Source organism: Brachycentrus maculatus, unplaced genomic scaffold (assembly GCF_059751285.1).
Source record: "Brachycentrus maculatus isolate JH-2025_06_01 unplaced genomic scaffold, ASM5975128v1 h1tg000848l, whole genome shotgun sequence".
NCBI classification, from domain to species: domain Eukaryota; kingdom Metazoa; phylum Arthropoda; class Insecta; order Trichoptera; family Brachycentridae; genus Brachycentrus; species Brachycentrus maculatus.
The window spans coordinates 149385-174818 of NW_028281575.1; the positions used below are offsets into that span (position 1 = coordinate 149385).

General features: G+C 30.4%; 5 long non-coding RNA genes across 6 annotated transcripts in view; 2 read left to right on the top strand and 3 right to left on the bottom strand.

The window, feature by feature from the left end:
• Nucleotides 1-25434, top strand: part of LOC148300031 (uncharacterized) — a 162770-nt gene that overhangs the window by 108769 nt on the left and 28567 nt on the right. The gene's annotated exons all lie outside the window — the stretch shown is intronic.
• LOC148300038 (uncharacterized) lies at nt 1277-24315 on the top strand. The gene is made up of 2 exons (XR_015838992.1): nt 1277-1593; nt 24113-24315. It is a non-coding gene; the product is annotated as an uncharacterized LOC148300038 (long non-coding RNA).
• Nucleotides 1515-7158, bottom strand: LOC148300039 (uncharacterized). Of its 2 annotated transcripts, XR_015838983.1 has the most exons (4): nt 7074-7158; nt 5476-6567; nt 2139-2272; nt 1515-1718 (listed from the first exon to the last, which is right to left on the bottom strand). It is a non-coding gene; the product is annotated as an uncharacterized LOC148300039 (long non-coding RNA). The 2 variants fall into 2 exon arrangements; XR_015838984.1 differs by lacking the exons at nt 5476-6567; nt 7074-7158 and adding an exon at nt 5037-5142.
• Nucleotides 10117-10912, bottom strand: LOC148300040 (uncharacterized). The gene is made up of 2 exons (XR_015838985.1): nt 10830-10912; nt 10117-10323 (listed from the first exon to the last, which is right to left on the bottom strand). It is a non-coding gene; the product is annotated as an uncharacterized LOC148300040 (long non-coding RNA).
• Nucleotides 15921-19966, bottom strand: LOC148300041 (uncharacterized). Its single transcript, XR_015838986.1, has 4 exons — nt 19952-19966; nt 19063-19309; nt 16559-17938; nt 15921-16114 (listed from the first exon to the last, which is right to left on the bottom strand). It is a non-coding gene; the product is annotated as an uncharacterized LOC148300041 (long non-coding RNA).

Genomic DNA, 25434 nt, shown 5'->3' on the forward strand with positions numbered 1-25434 from the left:
TTTCCGCATCAAATGTAGCATACGGATCCTCATTGAATGGACATGGTAATCTGGTCGTTAATTATGTAAAAAAAAAGGTGATCAATACATTGCTTTAGAATTTAGATTCTTAAATGTACATAGTAGAGGAATATTATATGACGGAGTCTGCATACCAGTATACATCCTCTCTTTCATTGAAGGTAAGTTGATCATTCCATCGCTCAAAATTTTTAAATACGCATGTGCGGGAAAATTATTTGAAGGAATGATTGCATTAATAAACACGTACCCTCATTGATTATATGAAGTTTTGGTAATCAGTCCATCGCTCTAAATTTTTTGATTAATGTAGTATAGGAAAAATATGTGAAGGAATGGTTGCATAGCTGAACTTGTACCCTCTTTCATTACTCATATGAAGATTGGGTCATCAGTCCGTTGCTCAGAATTCATTAATTTATGTAATGGAGGAAAATAAAGAAAAGGAATGGTTGCATTTATTGCTAACTCCTTTTAACAACGTCATAATATATCAAAAAACTTAATTTTTCACTTCGTTTTCAAAATTTAAAAATATAATAAAATGTGTTAAAAATAAATATCAAGCCACTCATTGAACATTTTACTGTGCAACAGATCTTTTTACGTACAACTTGAATGTTTTTTCTCCATTTGAAAATATTTGTTGTATTTAAAAAATAATTAAACAATATATTTTCTTCAAAATGCAAAAACAATACTGTCTGCCCTGTAGCAGGTAAATATTAAGTTGAAATGGGATTTAGCACATTTTCTGGACATTCCAAAAACATGCATAACTGAAAAATTACGATTTTTTATTTATCATGTTATTGAACGGAGTGAGCGATATGTAGTCGTACTCGATATATGAAGATTTGTGTTCAGTTTACCTCTCTTCATTCATAGATACATATACTAGAGGAAAATAAAGTGAAGGAATGGTTGGATAGCAGATTTTGTACATTCTTTCTAACTAATTAACTAACCATTACGCCGCTTCCCCGCAGGGGTAGGCACAGAGAATAAAATGCCACACCACTCTGTCTTTGCAAACATTCTTTGCCTCTTCCACGTTTATAGATCTCCTCACACATACACTCATTCATTAATTATAATTAATTATATAAAGATCAGTCTCTCTCAATCTCTTAAAATTTATAAATATATTTAGTACAGCAAAATTGAGTTAAGAAATAGTTGCATAACTGAACTCTTTCATTATTGATATTTTATTTAAATTGTATTATTATAACTCTCTTTCATAAGTTATATCAAGCTTAGGTTATCAGTTTTTAGCTATACATTCAAATATGCATAAAAAAATAGTATGTGAATAGAAGTGGTTGCAAAACCCTTACACGCACGTGTCGTCATCACTTGCACTTATACTTATTGGACCAAAGATACTTATTCGGATCTTAGTCTACCATTCTCAAGCCATTAATAGAAAAAAATACGCACATAAACGGCAAGGAAAATAAAGGAAAGGATAAATATTTTGAAAAAACATATTTAAGAATAATTTAAGTTTATTGTATTTGTAGTTTTTAATGTGAGTAGTTGTTCATTTTAGGTTCGGGGATGTTCCAGGTTGGCAGATTTAATATGGCGATGTTATAAAGTCATCGATGAAATTAATAGTCGTAGTCATAATATTTGGGGTAGTACTTGGGGTACCGGTTGTAGTATTTTGGTGGTCCTGCTGATGCGGTAGCCTGGAATAGACAAACATTTTAAATTAATATTGATAACATTGTAAAATATATATTTTAAACCTACAATTAATAACCGACCAACAACTCGACTTGTTAACGTATGGAAATCATTTAATGATGGTTTAATGAAAAAAAAATACTACGTTTATAGTATGAAGATCGATTGCTAGCTTATTTCAAGGTTTTTATTCCGTGTATTGATTTTATTACAATTTTTTTTAATTAAAAGTAGTGACGATTAGTTTCAAAATATTAAAACATATAAATAACATAATTGTGTATGCTGTACAACATTTTTGCAACATTAATGTTTTTACATAAACTGAAGAATACATGTTTTCATTATAAATTCTTAAAATATACAATAATTATTTGACAGAATATTATTTTTAAAAACTTATTATTTTATTTGAATCTTACCAGGAGTGATGCAATGACCACGAAGGCGGCGAGAAGGACGTTCTGGATCTGCATGTTGATTGAGTACTCTTCAAGACTGAATTGTGATGTTGCCTGCATCGGTCCAACTTATATACTCAATCGCGGAGCATTAACTAAACAGATTTGCTAACATTAACTCACTTTGTTTAGATATCAAATAAAAAACACGTTTCTTGAGTTATTCAAATATTTTTTATTTGCAACCAGATTATCAATCCATTCAAATCCATCTAACAATAGGAATACATTTCTGGCAGAGTGAAGATTGAATTTCAGGCCACGTCAATAATGAATAAATATCCACGACACTTTCATGAAACCACAACCCGACTCACCACAGGTTAAAGAATGGGTAAAAGTAATAAAACAAGCTACGGCGAAATTACAGGCCACGTCAATAATGAATAAATATCCACGACACTTTCATGAAACCACAACCCGACTCACCACAGGTTAAAGAATGGGTAAAAGTAATAAAACAAGCTACGGCGAAATTACAGGCCACGTCAATAATGAATAAATATCCACGACACTTTCATGAAACCACAACCCGACTCACCACAGGTTAAAGAATGGGTAAAAGTAATAAAACAAGCTACGGCGAAATTACAAGCCACGTCAATAATGAATAAATATCCACGACACTTTCATGAAACCACAACCCGACTCACCACAGGTTAAAGAATGGGTAAAAGTAATAAAACAAGCTACGGCGAAATTACAGGCCACGTCAATAATGAATAAATATCCACGACACTTTCATGAAACCACAACCCGACTCACCACAGGTTAAAGAATGGGTAAAAGTAATAAAACAAGCTACGGCGAAATTACAGGCCACGTCAATAATGAATAAATATCCACGACACTTTCATGAAACCACAACCCGACTCACCACAGGTTAAAGAATGGGTAAAAGTAATAAAACAAGCTACGGCGAAATTACAAGCCACGTCAATAATGAATAAATATCCACGACACTTTCATGAAACCACAACCCGACTCACCACAGGTTAAAGAATGGGTAAAAGTAATAAAACAAGCTACGGCGAAATTACAGGCCACGTCAATAATGAATAAATATCCACGACACTTTCATGAAACCACAACCCGACTCACCACAGGTTAAAGAATGGGTAAAAGTAATAAAACAAGCTACGGCGAAATTACAGGCCACGTCAATAATGAATAAATATCCACGACACTTTCATGAAACCACAACCCGACTCACCACAGGTTAAAGAATGGGTAAAAGTAATAAAACAAGCTACGGCGAAATTACAGGCCACGTCAATAATGAATAAATATCCACGACACTTTCATGAAACCACAACCCGACTCACCACAGGTTAAAGAATGGGTAAAAGTAATAAAACAAGCTACGGCGAAATTACAGGCCACGTCAATAATGAATAAATATCCACGACACTTTCATGAAACCACAACCCGACTCACCACAGGTTAAAGAATGGGTAAAAGTAATAAAACAAGCTACGGCGAAATTACAGGCCACGTCAATAATGAATAAATATCCACGACACTTTCATGAAACCACAACCCGACTCACCACAGGTTAAAGAATGGGTAAAAGTAATAAAACAAGCTACGGTGAAATTACAGGCCACGTCAATAATGAATAAATATCCACGACACTTTCATGAAACCACAACCCGACTCACCACAGGTTAAAGAATGGGTAAAAGTAATAAAACAAGCTACGGCGAAATTACAGGCCACGTCAATAATGAATAAATATCCACGACACTTTCATGAAACCACAACCCGACTCACCACAGGTTAAAGAATGGGTAAAAGTAATAAAACAAGCTACGGCGAAATTACAGGCCACGTCAGTAATGAATAAATATCCACGACACTTTCATGAAACCACAACCCGACTCACCACAGGTTAAAGAATGGGTAAAAGTAATAAAACAAGCTACGGCGAAATTACAGGCCACGTCAATAATGAATAAATATCCACGACACTTTCATGAAACCACAACTCGACTCACCACAGGTTAAAGAATGGGTAAAAGTAATAAAACAAGCTACGGCGAAATTACAGGCCACGTCAATAATGAATAAATATCCACGACACTTTCATGAAACCACAACCCGACTCACCACAGGTTAAAGAATGGGTAAAAGTAATAAAACAAGCTACGGCAAAATTACAGGCCACGTCAATAATGAATAAATATCCACGACACTTTCATGAAACCACAACCCGACTCACCACAGGTTAAAGAATGGGTAAAAGTAAAAAAAAAAAAAGCTACGGCGAAATTTTTATTATATCAAATGGAAACGGTGTTAGAAATATGATGCCGAATGCATCGAAACACCTGTCATCATAGATATAAGGAATAGTGGGATTTACTAAGTAGAACTAAAATAATAATAAAAAATTATAGATATTACCACGAAGTTACTGCCGAATCAGTTACGGAAGAAAAAAAGTATTTTAACATGATAGGCCTTATAATTCGCTCGAAGATTGAAACGATTGTCTAATTGTCGCTCTGAATAAATAGTAGTAATAGTATTAATGATAATCGTTATTATTAATATTTATTTTGGAATAGGCGATAGATGCAATAGTGAGTCAGTGATATTTTTTTGGCAACCATTGACTTGAAATATGTATTGAGTTTACCGAACATAATATTTTAATACTTTAAAAACAAATTGAAAAAAAAATATTCAAAAAATTATTTTAACATGCGGGAACATCTCGCTATGCATTTAAAAGTGTAAATCCCGAATATTGTGCATAAATGCCGAACTCATTGTCTTGGTAAACATCATTTAATAAAAAAATAAACAAATAAAAATAAAAATAAAAAAATGAAATAATAATAATTTAGTACATACATACACATACAGCAGCAACTACAATAGCTTTTTAATAGATTTATATTATCCACTGACACTTCGTGATGGAATTGCATTTTTAATATATTATTAGATTAAAACCAATATTTTTAGCTTTTCCACTTTTTTATTTGACCAGCGACCGGGTTTCGTCGTTACCAGTCTGATGATGTCGGTAACGACGAAACCCGGTCGCTGGTCAAATAAAAAAAGTGGAAAAGCTAAAAATATTGGTTTTAATCTAATAATATATTACAATAGCTGTGTTGCCTGCTTTACAAATTTTATAGGTGTTTCCATTTTTCGGGACATAAATGATAATGTCGAAAAACTATAGGGTTATAATTATATTAATATATACAGGTTCATCGAAAAAAAGTGCCAACATTTGAAATAACTGTAATAATGAAAGATAAGGAGTGTTAACCCATCGCCCTACCTGACGCCAAACCTTGGCGGTAGGTATGTTTTTACATTCGCAAATCAGCCGCAGCATCCGTGGTTCATATTATAAAGATACTTTAGTGTGATATCCATACATCAGTAAAGAAAGCTTTTTGTAATGCATTATTTCTTATAATTTTTATTCGCATTTACTGACGACACTTGACCAAAGATGTCCCTGTAAAGAAAGAATTATCTTTTTGATTGAAATGTCAACTAAAATCGGTTAGAAATCATAACCTTGCTTCCCAAGTATAATGTTTTATTGAGTTATTTTTTCAAGTTTTCTTGTTAATTTATCATGTTTCTGATCTAGACACACGATAAAATACGTGCAAAATAGTTTTATGTAACATATTTATTGGTAAAACAGTAAAAGTAATAATTTTATGAGATGTTATAATTTTATGTTTATTTTAATAACTCGGTTGAATTTGAACGCCTTTCACGCTTCAAACATGTCATGTTAGCTTTAAAACTAAATTAACATTTACAATATAGCGTTTAGTGATATTAATATATTTTTAACATCAAGGATTTCGGTGCTATATTTTTTTGAAATTTTTCGATGATCCCGTATTTGTATTTGTTTAAATGTCAAAAAATAACTTCTAATTGAAAATAATCCAGATTTGGAGACAGTTAAAATGATTTATATACATGTAATTAAATTTAAATGTTTCGACACACATTATATAATAATAATATATATAATAGCAATTTAAATATGCTATTATATATATTATCCCTATCTCCTGTACTTGAGTATACGAGTTCTTTTTTGGATCTTAGTGTACCAATACCATTAAGTGTTTTACAATTGCCATGCCATTGATGGGGAAAAGGATATTAAGGAAAGGAAAAAGTGATTTAAAAAGCGTTTTCCGGAGTAATCTAAGTTTTATTGCATTTAAAGTTTCCAAATAGAGAAGTAGTTCATTTTAGTTTCGGGGATGTTCCAGGTTTGCAGATTCAAAACGGCGATGTTATGAAGTCATCAGGGAAATTAATAGTCGTAGTCATAATACTTGGGGTAGTATTTGGGATACTTGTTGTAGTAATTTGGGATTCCTGCTGAAGCGGTAGCCTGGAAAAGACAAAGATTTCAAATTAATATTGATAGCAGGATAAAACATATAATTTATAGAATCAATCGGTGGTCATCGACCCCACATATCAACGTATAATAATTAGCCAGTGATAGTTTAAATGAAAAAAGTACTACGTTTACAGTAGTGTAAATTGATTGATAGTTTATTATTCTGCATAATGATTTTATTAATTTTAAATATCTAAAAAAAACACAAACGTGAATTATGATAATATTTAATTGAATTGAAAATATTATTAAACTGCATATAACATGCAACATGTTTGAAAATTGATAAAAATTACACATAAATTGAAGAATATTTATTTCCCTCGCATTTCGACAATTATGTCTTAAAAGTTTTTTTTTTAATTTTCAAGGGGTTGCTTAACTTAATTTTGTTAAAATTTTTCAATTACAAAACAATGTTTTAATTAACATCAATTATTTATTTGACGGAAAAGATTTTTGTTATGTACTTAATTATTTTTTTCAAATCTTACCAGGAGTGATGCAACGATCACGAAGGCGGCGAGAAGGACGTTCTGGATCTGCATGTTGATAGATTACTCTTCAAGACTGAATTGTGGTTTGCCTGCATCGATCCAACTTATATACTCATTTCTGCAGCATTTTGTAAACAGATTTGCTAATATTTGTTTATATTGTTTTTTATAACAAATAATAAAAAAAAACACGTTTCTTTCATTGATCAAACAAGTTTTTATTTGCATTGGGATTATCAATCCATCCGAAAATAGGAATATATTTATGGTAAAGTAAATATCGAATTACAGGCCACTAAATGAAAGCACATATCATTTTAATGGAATTTGGAATGGAATAAAATTGTTATTCCTGCAGTGCAGTGATTTCGAGTAGTTATTAATATATTGCAATATATGTTTATATATATATATATATATATATATATATATATATATATATATATATATATATATATATATATATATATATATATATATATATATATATATATATATATATATATATATATATATATATATATATATATATATATATATATATATATATATATACATATATATATATATATATATAGATAATATTTTTTTCTTAAAAAACCTTTGTAAAATCGTATGCATTGTATCATAGAAAGTGTTAACATTATCCAAAAAAAATTAAAAACAATGATAAAAGTGTGCTATTAATTGAATTTTCTTCGTAGAAATCATAAATTATTTATTACAAAAATAATGGAAACAAGTTAACCATATTGTTGAACAAATGCATATACATATGGTAATCTTTGAAGCGGTTATACCACTCCATAATGTGTGTGGTGCCCATTGCTTCGTCCCCAAACACCTTTTTCTGTTTTGCGGATAGTTTCCACTTGATAATCCCCAAGCTTCAAACAAAACTTGACGCAGTAACGTTATTCAACATTTTCTGTCATTTTGTTTAAACTAAAATCCGACGACAATGGCGTGGCAGTGGTGCTGTAGTCGTGAAAAGAAATGAGCATAAGCACAAAGTATACCTATAAACGGTCATCTAAGCTCCGCCCTCAAAGCGTTATTTGTTTTGACTATAAAAATTATGGTCGGATACTTTTTGAACAGACCTCGTATATATATACGATCGAAGGGGATTAATCTCATTTAATTGTATCTCAATAAGTTTTGTATTTATGAATAAAAGTCGGATACTTTTTGAAAAGCGTATATATGAACTACTGCTACTACTACCATCACGCCGTTTCACCGCAGGGTAGGCAGAGAGGATGGAACGCCACACTCTTCTGTCCTGACATACACTCCTCGCCTCCTTCACATCCATACATCTAGTCATACGTGCCCTCCGCCTTTTTCGGTCGTCCTCGTTCTGTATATATATATATACATATATATATATATATATATATATATATATATATATATATATATATATATATATATATATATATATATATATATATATATATATATATATATATATATATATATATATATATATATATATATATATATATATATATATTTATTTATTTTTTTTAACATTAAGGATTTCGGTGCTATATTTTTTTGAAATGTTGGCATTATTTTTCGATGATCCCGTATTTTTAAAGAACGCTCATCATGAGATTCATAGATATAATTCTTACAACATTTTGAGTTTGTCCAAATACAGGAGTTATTTTCAAATTATTTTTGACATCTCATCAAAGATGAAGAAGAATATGGAAGTCTGGGCATTTACGGGGCTGACGACCGTCATAGGCTGGTTTAAACCAGAATACAGAACGAGGACGACCGAAAAAGGCTTGGCACGATCAGATCAATCAGAACCTAAAAGCTGGCGGTGTCAAAAGTCTGCGTGATCGGAGGGCATGTATGATTAGATGTATGGATGTGATGTATGGATGTGAAGGAGGAGGTTTAAACCAGCCTATGACGGTCGTCAGCCCCGTAAATGCCCAGACTTCCATATTCTTCTTCATCTTTGATGAGATGTTAAAAATAAAAAATAAATGATGTAATTCTTTATTGTATTGGTTCATATCACAGAAGATTCGGGTGTTGGGTTGTGGTCCCGTGGTTAGTGTTGCGGACTCTTAAGTCAGAGTTTCTCGGTTCGAACCCACTCTAACACAATCTGATACATATTTCTAATAATGAACCGCTTAAGCTCACAGAAAACACCAAAACTTCTCTTTAAAAAATATTTAAAAAAAATAAAAACATACTTATAAAGTTAAAAAAAAATAGATTAACTTAAAAGATGAAAATTATTTAAAAAAAATATTAATTCAAGTACCGTTGCAAGAAGAATAAACGATTTCTTAAAATAATTATTGAAATGAGGTAACATACATTACTCAGTTAATAAACTACGAACGGTTTTAATTTAAAATGGCTGTTTGCCCGGTAGTAATATTTTCAAAAGTTGTTATCTGTAAGATGCATTTTTGAGGCATATTATTGAATTTTCGATAATTTATAAAATTTTTGTTTTGTCATTTTTCAAAGTGTTTTCAAAATACATACATTATTATACGGACAGTCGAAAAAATAATCGGTCCCCTATTTTGCACCTATAAAATTGTAAAATGAAGGCACTCCCAAATAAATATTAGCCGATAACACTCGAAAACGGGTATCATGGATAATATGCATGTTTTTTACATTCTTTTTTGACATCTCAAAATAGATTAATAATTTACTGGGGAAAATTAAAAGCCTAGACTTCTATATTCTTCTTCATCTTTGTTTAAATGTCAAAAAATAACTTCTAATTGAAAATAATCTAGATTTGGAGACACTTAAAATGTTTTTATATACATGTAATTAAATTTAAATGTTTCGACACACTTTATATAATAATAATATATATAATAGCAATTTAAATATGCTATTATATATATTATCCCTATCTCCTGTACTTGAGTATACGAGTTCTTTTTTGGATCTTAGTGTACCAATACCATTAAGTGTTTTACAATTGCCATGCCATTGATGGGGAAAAGGATATTAAGGAAAGGAAAAAGTGATTTAAAAAGCGTTTTCCGGAGTAATCTAAGTTTTATTGCATTTAAAGTTTCCAAATAGAGAAGTAGTTCATTTTAGTTTCGGGGATGTTCCAGGTTTGCAGATTCAAAACGGCGATGTTATGAAGTCATCAGGGAAATTAATAGTCGTAGTCATAATACTTGGGGTAGTATTTGGGATACTTGTTGTAGTAATTTGGGATTCCTGCTGAAGCGGTAGCCTGGAAAAGACAAAGATTTCAAATTAATATTGATAGCAGGATAAAACATATAATTTATAGAATCAATCGGTGATCATCGACCCTACATATCAACGTATTATAATTAGCCAGTGATAGTTTGAATGAAAAAAGTACTACGTTTACAGTAGTGTAAATTGATTGATAGTTTATTATTCTGCATAATGATTTTATTAATTCTAAATATCTAAAAAAAAACACAAATGTGAATTTTGATAATATTTTATTTAATTGAAAATAATATTAAATTGCATATAACATGCAACATGTTTGAAAATAATAAAAATTACACATAAATTGAAAAATATTTATTTCCCTCGCATTTTGACAATTATGTCTTAAAAGGTTTTTTTTTAATTTTCAAGGGGTTGCTTTACTAAATTTTGTTAAAAAATTTTAATTACAAAACAATGTTTAAATTAATATAAATTATTTATTTGACGGAAAAGATTTTTTTTATGTACGTAATTATTTTTTTCAAATCTTACCAGGAGTGATGCAACGATCACGAAGGCGGCGAGAAGGACGTTCTGGATCTGCATGTTGATAGATTACTCTTCAAGACTGAATTGTGGTTTGCTTGCATCGATCCAACTTATATACTCATTTCTGTAGCATTTTGTAAACAGATTTGCTAATATTTGTTTATATTGTTTTTATAACAAATAATAAAAAAACACGTTTCTTTCATTGATCAAACAAGTTTTTATTTGCATTAGGATTCAATCCATCCGAAAATAGGAATACATTTATGGTAAAGTAAATATCGAATTACAGGCCACTAAATGAAAGCACATATCATTTCAATGGAATTTGGATTGGAATAAAATTGTTATTCCTGTGCAGTGATTTCGAGTAGTTATTGATATATTGCAATATATGTTTATATATATATATATATATGTATATATATATATATATATATATATATATATATATATATATATACATATATATATATATATATATACATATATATATATATATATATATATATATATATATATATATATATATATATATATATATATATATATATATATATATATATATATATATATATATATATATATATATATATATATATATATATATATATATATATATATATATATATATATACATATATATATATATATATGTATATATATATATATAAAATATTTTTTTCTTAAAAAACCTTTGTAAAATCGTATGCATTGTATCAAAGAAAGTGTTAACACTATCCAAAAAAATTAAAAACAATGATAATAGTGTGCTTTTTATTGAATTTTCTTCGTTGAAATCATAAATTATTTATTACCAAAATAATGGAAACAAGTTTACAATATTGTTGAACAAATGCATATACATATGGTACATATACGAGGTCTGTTCAAAAAGTATTCGAACATATTTTTTATAGTCAAAACAAATAACGCTTTAAAGGCGGAGCTTAGATGACCGTTTATAGGTATACTTTGTGCTTATGCTCATTTTTTTTCACGACTACAGCACCACTGCCACGCCATTGTCGTCGGATTTTAGTTTAAACAAAATGACAGAAAATGTTGAATAACGTTACTGCGTCAAGTTTTATTTGAAGTTTGGAGATTATCAAGTGGAAACTATCCGCAAAACAGAAAAAGGTGTTTGGGGATGAAGCAATGGGCACCACACACATTATGGAGTGGTATAACCGCTTCAAAGATGGCCGCTCATCAGTGGAGAGTGAAGCACGATCTGGTAGATCCTCAACATGCAAAAATGATGTTGTCATTGATCAAGTAAGAACCCTGGCATGCAAGATCAAGAAAAGATAAACATTTAAAATTAATGTGGATAACTGCATAATAAACACATTTATGACCAAAATCAATCGCCGACTCACTACTCATCATGTAAAAAAAAACATATGATGTAACATATTACGTATATTGATATATGCATAAAACATACGACGTATATTCCGTAAATTGATTTTTCTTCTTAATTAAAAAAAAAAAAATTGTGGCACCGACTACTTATCATATTATATAATTAAATATTATATTGAATAGCAAACAACAATAAATTGCATTCGTAAATTGCATAGTGCAACGCAAATGTTTACACATAAACTGAGGAATATCTGTTCCTTCGCAATTTTGACACTTTGGCATAAAACGTATTCTGACAATATTATTTATTATTTCGGACACTGGATTATTCACCATCTCATCCATTATTCAATGAGATGTCAACTGAAGTTTTAACAATCGACCATAATTCATGAATGTATCGAAAACCTTACCGGTATGAGGGAGAATCTAAGATCATTGGTAATGGTGAACGTTACACAAGTGTATAAAGTGATCGCTTAAGCCAACTAAATGCCAAGTCGTAACCCCAGGGATTTTCAGAATTCCATAAATACATGTGTCATTTCAAGTTGAGACACTTATATGTATATATGGCGATTCGTTAATTTTAGGGAGTTGCTAGATTAGTTTTTAAATTGTTAAATTTTTAACACATTTAATCAGATTCGATTAAATAAATAAAAGAATCAAATCTGGTTAATTTAAATCTTACCAGAAGTAATGCAATGACCACGAAAGCGGCTAGGAGGGCGTTCTGGATCTGCATATTGATTGATTACTCTTCAAGACTGAATTGTGATTTTGCCTGCAACGGTCCAACATTAAACAATTTTAATGCATTCGGATTAAACAAATAGCATATTTTCATCCAAATGCATCCAAAAATAGGAATATATTTAAAGTAGAGGAAAGATTAAATTACAGGCCACTGAGTAAAACTCCATGTCATTTCAATGGAACCATAACCCGACCCACTAAACTATAGGTAAAAGAACGGTTTAAATAAGAATAAATATATCTGAACGGGTTTTAGAAGTTTAAATGGATGAAACAATAACTTAACAGGGAATTCTTACAGAACCTTGCATCAAAAATATAGAGTTTACCAAACATAATACTTTTAAAACGATAGTACAATTGAAAAATATGATGAGAAAAAAAAAAAACAAAATATGTTGAAGATCATCGGGAACATAAACTTTTCTAACAGAGGTAAAATACTATAAAATATAATGTTATATAATGGAGAGGTAATCCAAGAAAATTTTGTTTACAGGCGTCTCATAGCATGTAAAAATAATTAGAGAATAATCTTGCAAGGCTTGCTTGGTATAAAAAACTTACACCACTTAACCATAGATGATGCCGGAAAAACACATATGAAAGAAGATATCAATTAAAGGATACATACAACATCCAAAATTAGAGTAGTGTGGTTGCCCAGAATAGGTAGAATGGTGAATTTTACACGTGTGTAAAGTGGTCACTTTAACCAGCCTATGGCAAACCATTAACCTTTTTAATACCTAGACTTTTTTTTCATCTATGCTGCAACCTTGATGTAATACCAAAAAAAAAATCACAGCAAAATGTAACATCTTAACAAATTCACGAGAGAAAACATTTTGAAAGTGTTTTAAAATACAGTGATGCCTTCCATATCGTTCTCAATTCGTTCCAAGAGCGAGTTCGTTGTATGAAATGCGTTTTTCCATTACAAATTATGTTTAAAAAAATCTATTCGTTCCGTGACATAATATATGTGACTTTATAATAAAAAAAACTCAATTTTTTTCATAGGTCTTACCGCACGGGTTTTTCTCTTTCTCTAACCCTTATTTGTATTCAATGGTACAAAAGGAACTGTATCGTATTTAAAGATGTAATATCGACTATATACAAAAGAAGCGATTAGCCCAGCGCTGTATGTACCATGTATGCAGCTACGATATATTCATGTAGGTATATAAAATTCATTAAAAATGATTTTCAGCAAAAACCGTTCAGTTTCATTGTACAAGTGCATTGGCTGCGTGCAACCTTGGAGTGTTTGTGAGGCAAGATAAAATATAAAAAAATCCATTGTGTGCAGCGAGATTCGTTGGGTGAGTCGCGTAATGGGTGAACAGATATTTCGTTGTCCGCTGCAATCGTTACGCGAAGCATCACTGTATAAACATCAAAATTAATTTGTAAAATGATCGTCTCTGCAGTGTGGGGATTATGAATAGTTTTGAATGTATTGCGATTTGGGATCACATCCTCAGAAATGTCGTAAATCTCAAATGCGATCAATTTTGCAGGAGCCTAAAATAGATTTTGCAACCATTTTTACAGAAAATCGTCCTTATAATTTCCGCTTGTAAATATCTAAGTATATGATGAACAAAAACATTTAATTTTTATTAACATTTTTTGCATCTCTATTAAATAGTTTATAAAAACTCCACGAAGCAGATTTAATTGCAAATAGTGCTTACATTATTAATAATAAAAAGGACATAAAAATACTATAAATTTAATCTTCATTCTTTTGAAGAAATTATTTTTTTAGCAATATAAAATTTTACAATGAATACACACAAACACACAAATTTTGGACGAAAATATTATGTGTTTTTGCTTTTTAGGACATATGTAGGTGCATATAATAATAATGGCGAAAAAGCTGCAGGGTCATAAATCAAGTTTAATAATAATAAAAAAACCGTTATTACGTGTATATTAATATATATTTTTAAAAGTTTACCCGTCATAAATATATAAGTTTTCCAATCATTTGTTCATATCAAAGAAGGTTATATTGTAGATTGAAATTTACTAATTAATGAAATATTTATTCAAGTTCCGTTTGAAAAATAATTTAAAAAAATTAAGGTAAATGTAACCTAAATTACTCAGTAAATTAACTTTAAATGGTTTTTAATTTAAGATGGCTGCATGCCTGGTAAAATATTTTCGAAAGTTTATAAAACATCGCTCACTCCTTTCAAGAACGTCATAAATCAAAAATCGTCAATTTTCAGTTGTGCATGTTTTCGGAATGCCCAGAAAATGTACTATATCCCAGCAAAGGAGGCATATTTTTAACTTAATATTTACCCGCTTGAGGGCTGAAAATGTTGTTTTTGCATTTTGAAGAAAAGGTATTGTTTAATTTTTTTTAAATATACTAAATATTTTTCAAATGGGGAAAAAACCTTCAGGTTTTACCTAAAAAGATCTGTTGCACGGTAAAAAGTTCAATAAGTGGCTTGATATTTATTTTAAATAAATTGTGTTATATTCAAAAACTTTAAAAACGTTCTCCTGGAAAATCAAGTTTTTTGATTTATGACGTTCTTGAAAGGAGTGAGCGCATGTATTTCATTATTTTTTAAAGTGTTTTGAATATACATTATTAAGTTTGTTACACATTCGGTTCTCGATATGGGTATCGTCGAAAAAACAATCGGTCCCCGATTTCACACCTATGGAAATTTTAAATCCAAATAATACTAGCCGATAACAGTAAAAAACAGAAACCATGAAAAATATGTATGCATGTTATTAAATTTAAACTTTTCAACATAGATGAATATACCAAACCTATCCCTTGTACTTGAGCATATGAGCTCTTTTTTGGATCATAGTTTACAAATACCATTTAAATGTTTTATAATGGTCATGCTTTGATGAGGAAATGGACATAAAAGGGGAAGGAGACAAAAGAAAGGAATAAATATTTAAAACAGCGTGTTCCGGAATTAGGTTTATTGCATTTGAAGTTTCCAAATAGAGTAGTAGTTCATTTTAGGTTCGGGGATATTACAGGTGTGCAGATTCAAAACGACGATGTTATAAAGTCATCGATGAAATCAATAGTCGTAGTACTTGGGGTAGTATTTGGGGTACCGGTTGTAGTTCTTTGGGATTCCTGCTGAAGCGGTAGCCTGGAATAGACAAACATTTCAAATTAATATTGATAGCAGTATAACGTAAAGCAACAATCAACGACACGGCATGTCGAAGCATTAAACTCGTCTAGTAATGGTTTTAATGAAAAAAATACAACGTATATTATAGTGTAAATCGATTGATAACCTATTTCAAGGCAGCCTATTCGGCGTATTGATTTTACTTCTAAATTCTAACAAAATAATCAAAAGTGGCAAATCAAATGTTTGTTTGATTATCAAATGTTTACACATAAACTGAAGAATAAATGTTTCCCTCGCATTTTATATCATATAATATTTCGTCTATTTTGAAGGGAATACTCGATTTGTTTTTCAAAATTTTAATTGATTAAAACGGTTTTAATTACATTGATTAAATTTATTATGTTTATTTGACAGTAAGGATTTTTTAAAGTAATTATTTTATTTAAATCTTACCAGGAGTGATGCAACGATCACGAAGGCGGCGAGGAGGACGTTCTGGATCTGCATGTTGATAGATTACTTTTCAAAACTGAATTGTGAATTTGCTTGCATCGGTCCAACTTATATACTCATTTTGTGCAGCATTTTGTAAACAGATTCGCCAATATTTGATTACATTCGATATCAAATAATAAAACACGTTTCTTAAGTTGATAAAACATTTTATTATTTGCATTTGGACGATCAATCCATCCCAGTAATGCATTTATGGTGGAGTAAAGATCGAATTACAGACCACTGAGAGAAAGCCCAAATTATTTGAACCACAACCCGACTTTTCAAACCATTTAAGGTTAAAGAACGGTTAAAATTGAAAATGATAAAGGAATTTATCTGTCATGAGTGATCTAACAAAAACTCAGTCTGCTCAAATTACTCCAGGATTGCTACGATTGTCTAATCATTGTTATCAATATTTATTTCAGAATATCTACATAGGTCAGTGGTCTCCAAACTCAATAAGAATGTGAGCTACTTTCAGAGATTGAACATCTAGTGAGCTACCTATACAGAATCCCTCTTTATAGTTTTTTTTTATCATTGGCCTTTATCGTACCATGCATAATATTTTTTTTATATTAGTTTAAATAAATTAGAATATCAGATTAACTTTAAAGGCAACCTTTTAAGCGTTTCGTTGAAATTTAGCACATTTTTTATTTATTTTCTGAGTTCAATAATAAAATTTACCAGGCAAATTTAATATCCTAGGCGAGCCACTGAAATAGCTTCGGCGATCTACCGGTAGCTCACGAGTTACCGTGTGGCGTCCACTGGGCTTAGTGATAAGAGCAATACAAAGTAATATTTTTTTACAAAACTTTGTACAAAGTGATCTTTTTGGACTTTCGTTTAACAATAACATTTAAGTGTTTACATTTTTCGTGCAATAGATGGGGAAAAGGACATAAAGGGGAATGAAAATATAAAGTGGACTAAGTAATGGAAAACGTGTTCCAGAATTATCAAAGTTTATTGCATTTAATGTTTCCAAATAGAGTAGTACTTGAGTATATGAGTTCTTTTTTGGATTTTAGTATACCAATACCATTAAGTGTTTTATAATTGCTATGCCATTGATGGGGAAAAGGATATTAAGGAAAGGAAAAAATGTTTTAAAAGGCGTTTTCCGGAATAATCTAAGTTTTATTGCATTTGATGTTTCCAAATAGAGTAGTAGTTCATTTTAGTTTCGGGGATGTTCCAGGTTTGCAGATTCAAAACGGCGATGTTATAAAGTCATCAGGGAAATTAATAGTCGTAGTCATAATACTTGGGGTAGTATTTGGGATACTTGTTGTAGTAATTTGGGATTCCTGCTGAAGCGGTGGCCTGGAAAAGACAAATATTTAAAATCAATATTGATAACTGCATAGAAAACATATTTTATGGAAAAAAACAATCGCCGACTACTTACTCGACATTAAAACGTATTTAAAATCTGGTGATGCAATATATTACGTTTATTAATTTATAAAAAAAAATACTAAGTATATTGTTGTGCAGATCGAATAAAAGCTTATTTCAAGGTTATTATTTCGTGCTTACTTCTTAATTTTAAAGAAAAATAAAGATCACCGTTTTATTTAAATTTATAATTAAATATCATATTTAATTGCATATCCAGTGCAACATATTTGTTTCTTGGAAGTTTTCCGCAGATACTTTGTGTCACAATTTATAATCTTTATAAAATAAAACAACTTTGTTTTAACCACTTTTTACTGGTACACTTAATCCAACCGGTTTCGACAAGAACCTTGTCATCACCAGGTTTGAATAGTACATGTTAAACCCTGATCATGAAAAGGTTCTTGTCGAAACCGGTTGGAGAATGTATCAATTATAAGTGGTTAAAAACCAAAGTGGTTTTATTTTGTAAAGTTTTTAAAATGTGCCACAAAGTATCTGAGAAAAACGTTTACGAAATTTACATACTAATTCTAAAACATTGAAATACTCATAGATTGATGACAAGGTTCTTGTCGAAACCGGTTGGAAAAAGAGTACCAATAAAAAGTGGTTAAAACAAATTTGTTTCATTTCATAAAGTTCAACATATTTTTATCTCAAATGTTTATACATAAGCTGAAGAATACAATGTTACACGTGTGTAAAGTGATCACTTAAACCAGCCACGTAAATGCCCAGACTTCCATATTCTTCTTCATCTTTGATGAGATGTCAAAAAATAATATGAAAACAACTCCTGTAATTGGAGATAGTTCAGATTTTGTGAACAAGTATTTGGACACACTCCAATAATATGTGCTTCCTTCAAATAACGTTTCGTCAATTTACAAGGGGTAATTCGACTTGCTTTCAAAGCGTTCAATTATTTTAATCGATTTTCGTAATTAATTCGAAATACATACAATGGTATTGATTTCAAAGTAAGAGTATTAATTTAGAACTTTATTTATTTTTTATTTTTATTTATTTTCTTTAAATCTTACCAAGACTGATGCGATGACCACGAAGGCGGCGAGGAGGACGGTCTGGATCTGCATGTTGATTGATTACTCTTCAAGACTGAATTGTGATTTTGCCTGCATCGGTCCAACTTTTATACCAATTTTATGATGCATTTTGTTAACAGATTTTCTAATATTTGTTTACTTTGTTTTGATATCAAATAAAAAATCACGTTTCTTTAGTTGATCAAACAATTTATTATTTGCATTCGGACTATCAATCTAGAATCTGGAAAATAGGAAAATATTTATTGTTGAGTAAAGATCGAATTACAAGCCACTGAATGAGAGCCCATTTTACATACGTGGATTATTATCAATCCGTCCAAAAACATGAATGCATTCAGTGTACAACAAAGATTGAATTACAGACCAATAAATGAATGTCCGTGTCACTGCAAAGGACTTACTACACTTTAGGTTAAAGAATGGTTTTAAGTTAATATAATTTTTTTTAAACCGAAGGAATTTCATCAGTTATAATAGGTCAAATTATCCGCCTCCGTGGTTAATGGTAAGCGTGTTTAGCTATCGTGCTGAAGATCTCGGGTTCGATTCCCAGGGGAGGGGTGAAAACATATACTGGTGATTTTACACTCTAATATTTATTTTATATTACCCTGGACTGGTCACTGAAGCGCAGGAGTGATCGATCTTGCATTCATGTAAGTAACGATCAAAATAATACTGTGTTAATACAATCCAGTGATCTACGCACCATTGGGTGCTGATAAGGGTTAGAAGAATAGCTTCAGCAAAAGGTATTTTAACAACGAAAAAACCTCAGCCCGCTAAAATGACTCGAGGATTGATAACATTGTTTGATTGTTGATCTGAATAAATTGTAGCAATAATATCAACAAAAAATTACCTTATTCATTTTTATTTCAGCATATGCATCCAATAGATGCATGACAGGCGCCGTGGCGTAGCTGGGTAGACGCTCGACTGCGAATCTGGCGTCGCGGGTTTGATTCCCACCAAATGCAAGTAAATTCAAGAAAGATTTATTTTCAATTAATGTGGGTGTTAATGATGTATTTTTAACATTTATTTCTCAATCTTATCCTACCTGCAGACAAGCTTCTAAAAGGTGAGGCTTTGTAATATATCGCTTTAAAAAATATATAATACATAAAACACATATTCTGTGTTATTATTTTTTTAGAAAACGTTGTTCTAAAATCATTGACAAATTGACCGTATTTTTATTAAATTTATTTTCATTAGTTATATTTTAATTAATAATATTAATAATGTAATTTTAAATTCACGATTTATGTTGTTTGCGGATGACTTAAAGCTTTTCTTAAAGGTGACAAATTTTGACGATTTTCATCTTCCCCAACCAGATAAATCTAATATGTGAACAGGGAAAGCGAAATAAACTTATGTTTAATGTTTCTAAGTATTTAGTCACGTCTTTTACTAGGGCATAAAGAATTCTTTTTTATCGCTACAAAATGAACGACCAAAATCTGATAGAGAGTCGAATGTTAGAGATCTGGGCGTTAGGTTTGTGAGCACCCTGACATTTCACGATCACATTGGGGCGGTCAGTGGTAATGCATTGAAAATATTAGAATTTGTTCTGCGTACTGTCAGAGTTTTCAAAAATACCCGCGTGCTGAGAACTCTTTATAACTCCTTGGTGCGAAGTAGACTCGAGAGTGGCTCGATGATTTGGGGGCCACAGGAGCTTAAGTACTCTCTTATGGTAGAGAAAGTCCAAAAGAACTTTCTGAGGTATCTCTATATGAGAGAATACGGCTATTATCCTTGGCTCTATCCAACCGAGTTACTCGAGAGACTAGAAGGAATGAGTATTCAATTACATATTTTTTATCGATTGTTGCGCGGTATGATCTGATAGTACTGATAGTACTGTATGTTCCCGATAGTTACCTTAGACAGCGTCGGCATAGATTGTTTCACATTCTTATATACAGGACCAACCTGCCGATGGTTATGCCTGTAGGAAGAGCTACAGCTATTCTGAACATATCACGCTGAATATTAATCTATTCCATGTGTCTGAAGGTGTATTTCGAAGCGGGATTCTTCTGCATCTTTAACTAGATTGCTTACTTTCGAAATTTTATAAATGTATACGTTTTAAATTTTAGTTTATAATGTTTATGTTGATTATAAATTAGTTAATACAATTGAATTGAATTGAAAAGAAAGTGACGTAATGATTACTTAGTTAGTATGCACAGCGTCAAATGCAATCTTACCTTTTGGCGTATCAGTCTGAAGTAACATTTTCTGTAATGGCAATAATTTAAACTCAAAACAGAAATAAATTTGAACCAGACCGTTGAATTGCATTAAAGGAGAAAATCAAGCCAGATTATCAGATCTATTCACTGTGCCTACCCCTGCGGAAGCAGCGTGATGGTTAGTTACTTTAGTTAATTAATTAGTTAAATCCACGTGTATATAAATAATCTTAAAATAATACGCCCTTCACGCTGTTCATAAATATATCTTTAAATATTTGCTCATATCAAAGAAGGTTAAATCAAAGACTGTTATGGATTATAGAATGAAATATTTATTCAAATGTTTTAGTGAAGAATAGTTACTAAGTGATGAAACTGCGGCATACTCAGTGAAGTATTTTCAATTGGTATGACTAAATTGACAAAAGTGATTTTTTGAGTCTTACTTGCCATAAAGAAAATGCCGAAACAATTAAAAAAAAATATTTCCTTCATTGATTCTTATACAATGAATCATTTTTAAATTTTGTTTATAGTATCATGTAGAGCGTATCTGCCGTGTAAATGGGGGGTTCAGTGTCTATATAAAATTATGTCAAAATCCACGGTACCGCTACTTTTTTAACAACGAAATAATTTAATCAATATAAATTTACTCTCTTAAATCTCTTCTTTCATCTCAAAATTATTAACATACACATACGTATTTACATATGTATTTACATATACACATATGTTTATATATAATCCGCAGGACTTTCTACACTCCAATCTGTGTTCCAATGTGACGAAATTTTAAGGAAAACTGTCCACATTTTTCATTCTCAAACATGCAACGCAACATTTATTTAATTTATTACAATCTAATTTTATCGTGAACTATCAAAATGAATGTTAGCAATCGATGATTCTAAGATCAAAAATGGTACCTACAGTTCACATTTTAGTACTTTGAAGTTAAGAACAAAAATAATATTTGATGTTTAAAATGCACGGAATGTTTGATAAACTGATTTTTTAATTTTTATTTTTAAAATACAATATTAAATTTACAACTCGGCATCTGTTTGAAAATTGCATTGTTTACTAAAATATTCTTGAATATAAGTATAAAAGATACAAAAGTATAAAAGATACAGTGCAAACAAAATTACTATTCATATTTCGCTCACTCCTTTCAAGAACGTCATAAATCAAAAATCGTCTATTTTCAGTTGTGCATGTTTTCGGAATGCCCAGAAAATGTTCTTTATCCCAGCAAAAGAGGTATATTTTTAATTTAATATTTACCCGCTACAGGGCAGAAAATGTTGTTTTTACATTTTGAAGAAAATGTATTGTTCAATTATTTTTTTAAATATACTAAATATTTTTCAAATGGAGAAAAAACCTTCAGGTTTTACCTAAAATGATCTGTGAAACAGTAAAAAGTTCAATAAGTGGCTTGATATTTATTTTTAATACGTTGTGTTATATTTTCAAAATTTAAAAACGTTCTCTTGAGAAATCAAGTTTTTTGATTTATGACGTTCTTGAAAGGAGTGAGCGATTTGTGAAAAGGAATCAAGAAACATGCAGATCCAGAACGTCTTCTTCGCAGCCCTCGCGGTAATGGCTGCTCTCCTGGTAAGAAAAAATATAATAAAATATACATATTATCCGAACAAAAAAAAAAAATATTTGTACGTTGTAACCAATTACCTAGTATTTCTTACTAATACTGATCATTCATGAGACTATTGTAAAGAGATAAGTTTGATCGTGTAAGAGTTTTTCTGATGTACCTTTTATACTAAATGACGTTATTATATATTTCTTCAATCTCAGATAATATTTAGCCTGTTCAATTATAATGTAGACTGACATCTTAAAACAAAATGCATATTTTGTATATTAAAAGCATTGTTAACTTTGTGGTATGATAATATAAAACTCTACTTATCATTCATCCTTCACTTTATGTAATACCACTTTTATAAACACTTATTCGTGACTATCGTTTAATGAATAACCAACTAACTTTAATTTAACTTCGAGTCCACTTTTAAAAATATTCCCATTGTAATTCGTTTGTATAAGCCTCGGCGTTCTACCGGTTGATCACGAGCTACCGTGTGGCGTTCACTGGGCTAAGTGATAAATGCAGTACTTGGTTAGTATTTTTTTTTTACAAAACATTATATATATATATATATATATATATATATATATATATATATATATATATATATATATATATATATATATATATATATATATATATATGTATATATATATATATATATATATATATATATATATATATATATATATATATATATATATATATATATATGTATATATAAATATATATATATATATATATATATATATATATATATATATATATATATATATATAGATATAAATATAAAACCCTTATTAGCACCCCAATGGTGCATAGGGCACTGCGTCATATAAACACAGTGTTATCTTGATCGTTTACGCATGAAGGAAAGGTTATGAGCCCTCCGCTTCAGGTACCAGTCCAGGGTAATATTGAAGAAATATAACAGTGAAAAAATCACTTATATTTATTTTACACCCCTTGGGAATCGAACCCGGGACCTACAGAACGGTAGCAGAGCGTGCTGACCATTACACTACGGAGGCGTACAAAACATTGCACAAAATTATCTTTTTTGGACTTAAGTTTACCAACACAATTTAAGTGTTTTATAATTATCATACAATTGGTGGGGGAAAGGACATAGAGGGAAATGAAAACATAGAGTGGAGTAAAAATATTTTTAAAAAACGTGTTCCAGAATAATCAAAGTTTATTGTATTTGAAGTTTCCAAATAGAGTGGTAGTTCATTTTAGGTTCGGGGATGTTCCAGGTTTGCAGATTCAAAACGGCGATGTTATAAAGGCAGAAGAGAAATTAATAGTCGTAGTCATAGTACTTGGGGTAGTACTTGGGGTAATGGTTGTAGTGCTTGGGGTATGGCACACCAGCGGAGGCGGTAGCCTGAAAATAAAATTAATTTTCATTTGATTAGTAATGAAATTTGTAACAATCCTGTCAAATAATCATCCTCAATGTACATTATAACAAAAATCAAAAATCTTAATTGCTGAATGAATATTATCAATCAGGATTTTGAAAGAGTACCTAGAAGAAATGTCCATATTCAGATAAGGTATTTCTTCAAAGCTTTATAATAAAAACAACTAAAAAGAAAAATAAAACATCTAGAATATATTTATTGAGTGATTTTTTATAAAATGATATATTGTATTACTCTCAAAAAACAAGATCTTCAAGACAGTTGCTAAATGATATCAAAGTCCGGAAGGTGTTATATCTGGACATATACTTAGAGTAAAGAAGTACAAGCTATTGCACCTAATCATAAAAAGTGAAATAGAAGGTGGTCGAGGTTGGGCAGAAAACAGGTCTCCTGGATATTCGAGATTGGAGGATGATCAGACCCCGTTGAAAACTGTTTAGAGCCACCCAAGACAAGAACAATTACTCTTACGTCAGGTGTCGACGTCACAAATAAATCTCACTTATTGATTCGGTATTCACTTTTCGGTGAAACCTTTTAATTTTAAATTTAAATTTTACTCGATAAATACCATTATTTCATCAAATCTACTGTGACACGAAGTTCGATGCATTTAAACTTGAAGTTAAATACCTATACTATAAAAAATATTATAATACATTCACTCCATTACAATATTTATTCAATCATTTCTTGAAATCCTTACCTGACGTAATTGACCAAATCATCCCCTCCTTAGATTCTCTCCATCTCTTTCCCAATCAGTCAGTACGTTACCATTTCTTACTTCTACTTCCTGTCCGTTACTTCAATACCTCTTATTTGAAGATATGTTATTATATTAATTTATTCAAATACTTTCCGCTCACTAGTCTAAAAATCTCTATGCGGTACAAACCTAGACCACACAAATTAGTTGATACATCGTAAGCAAAAAGAAGTACTTAGTATTAAATATTACTTTATAAACCAATAAGCCCACTTAATAACACTCAGCGTAAAATGAATCAGCCAAAGTTTATTTTTGACAGTTATAAAGATTAGACGTTAAGTTTGGCAATTTTTACGCTATCGA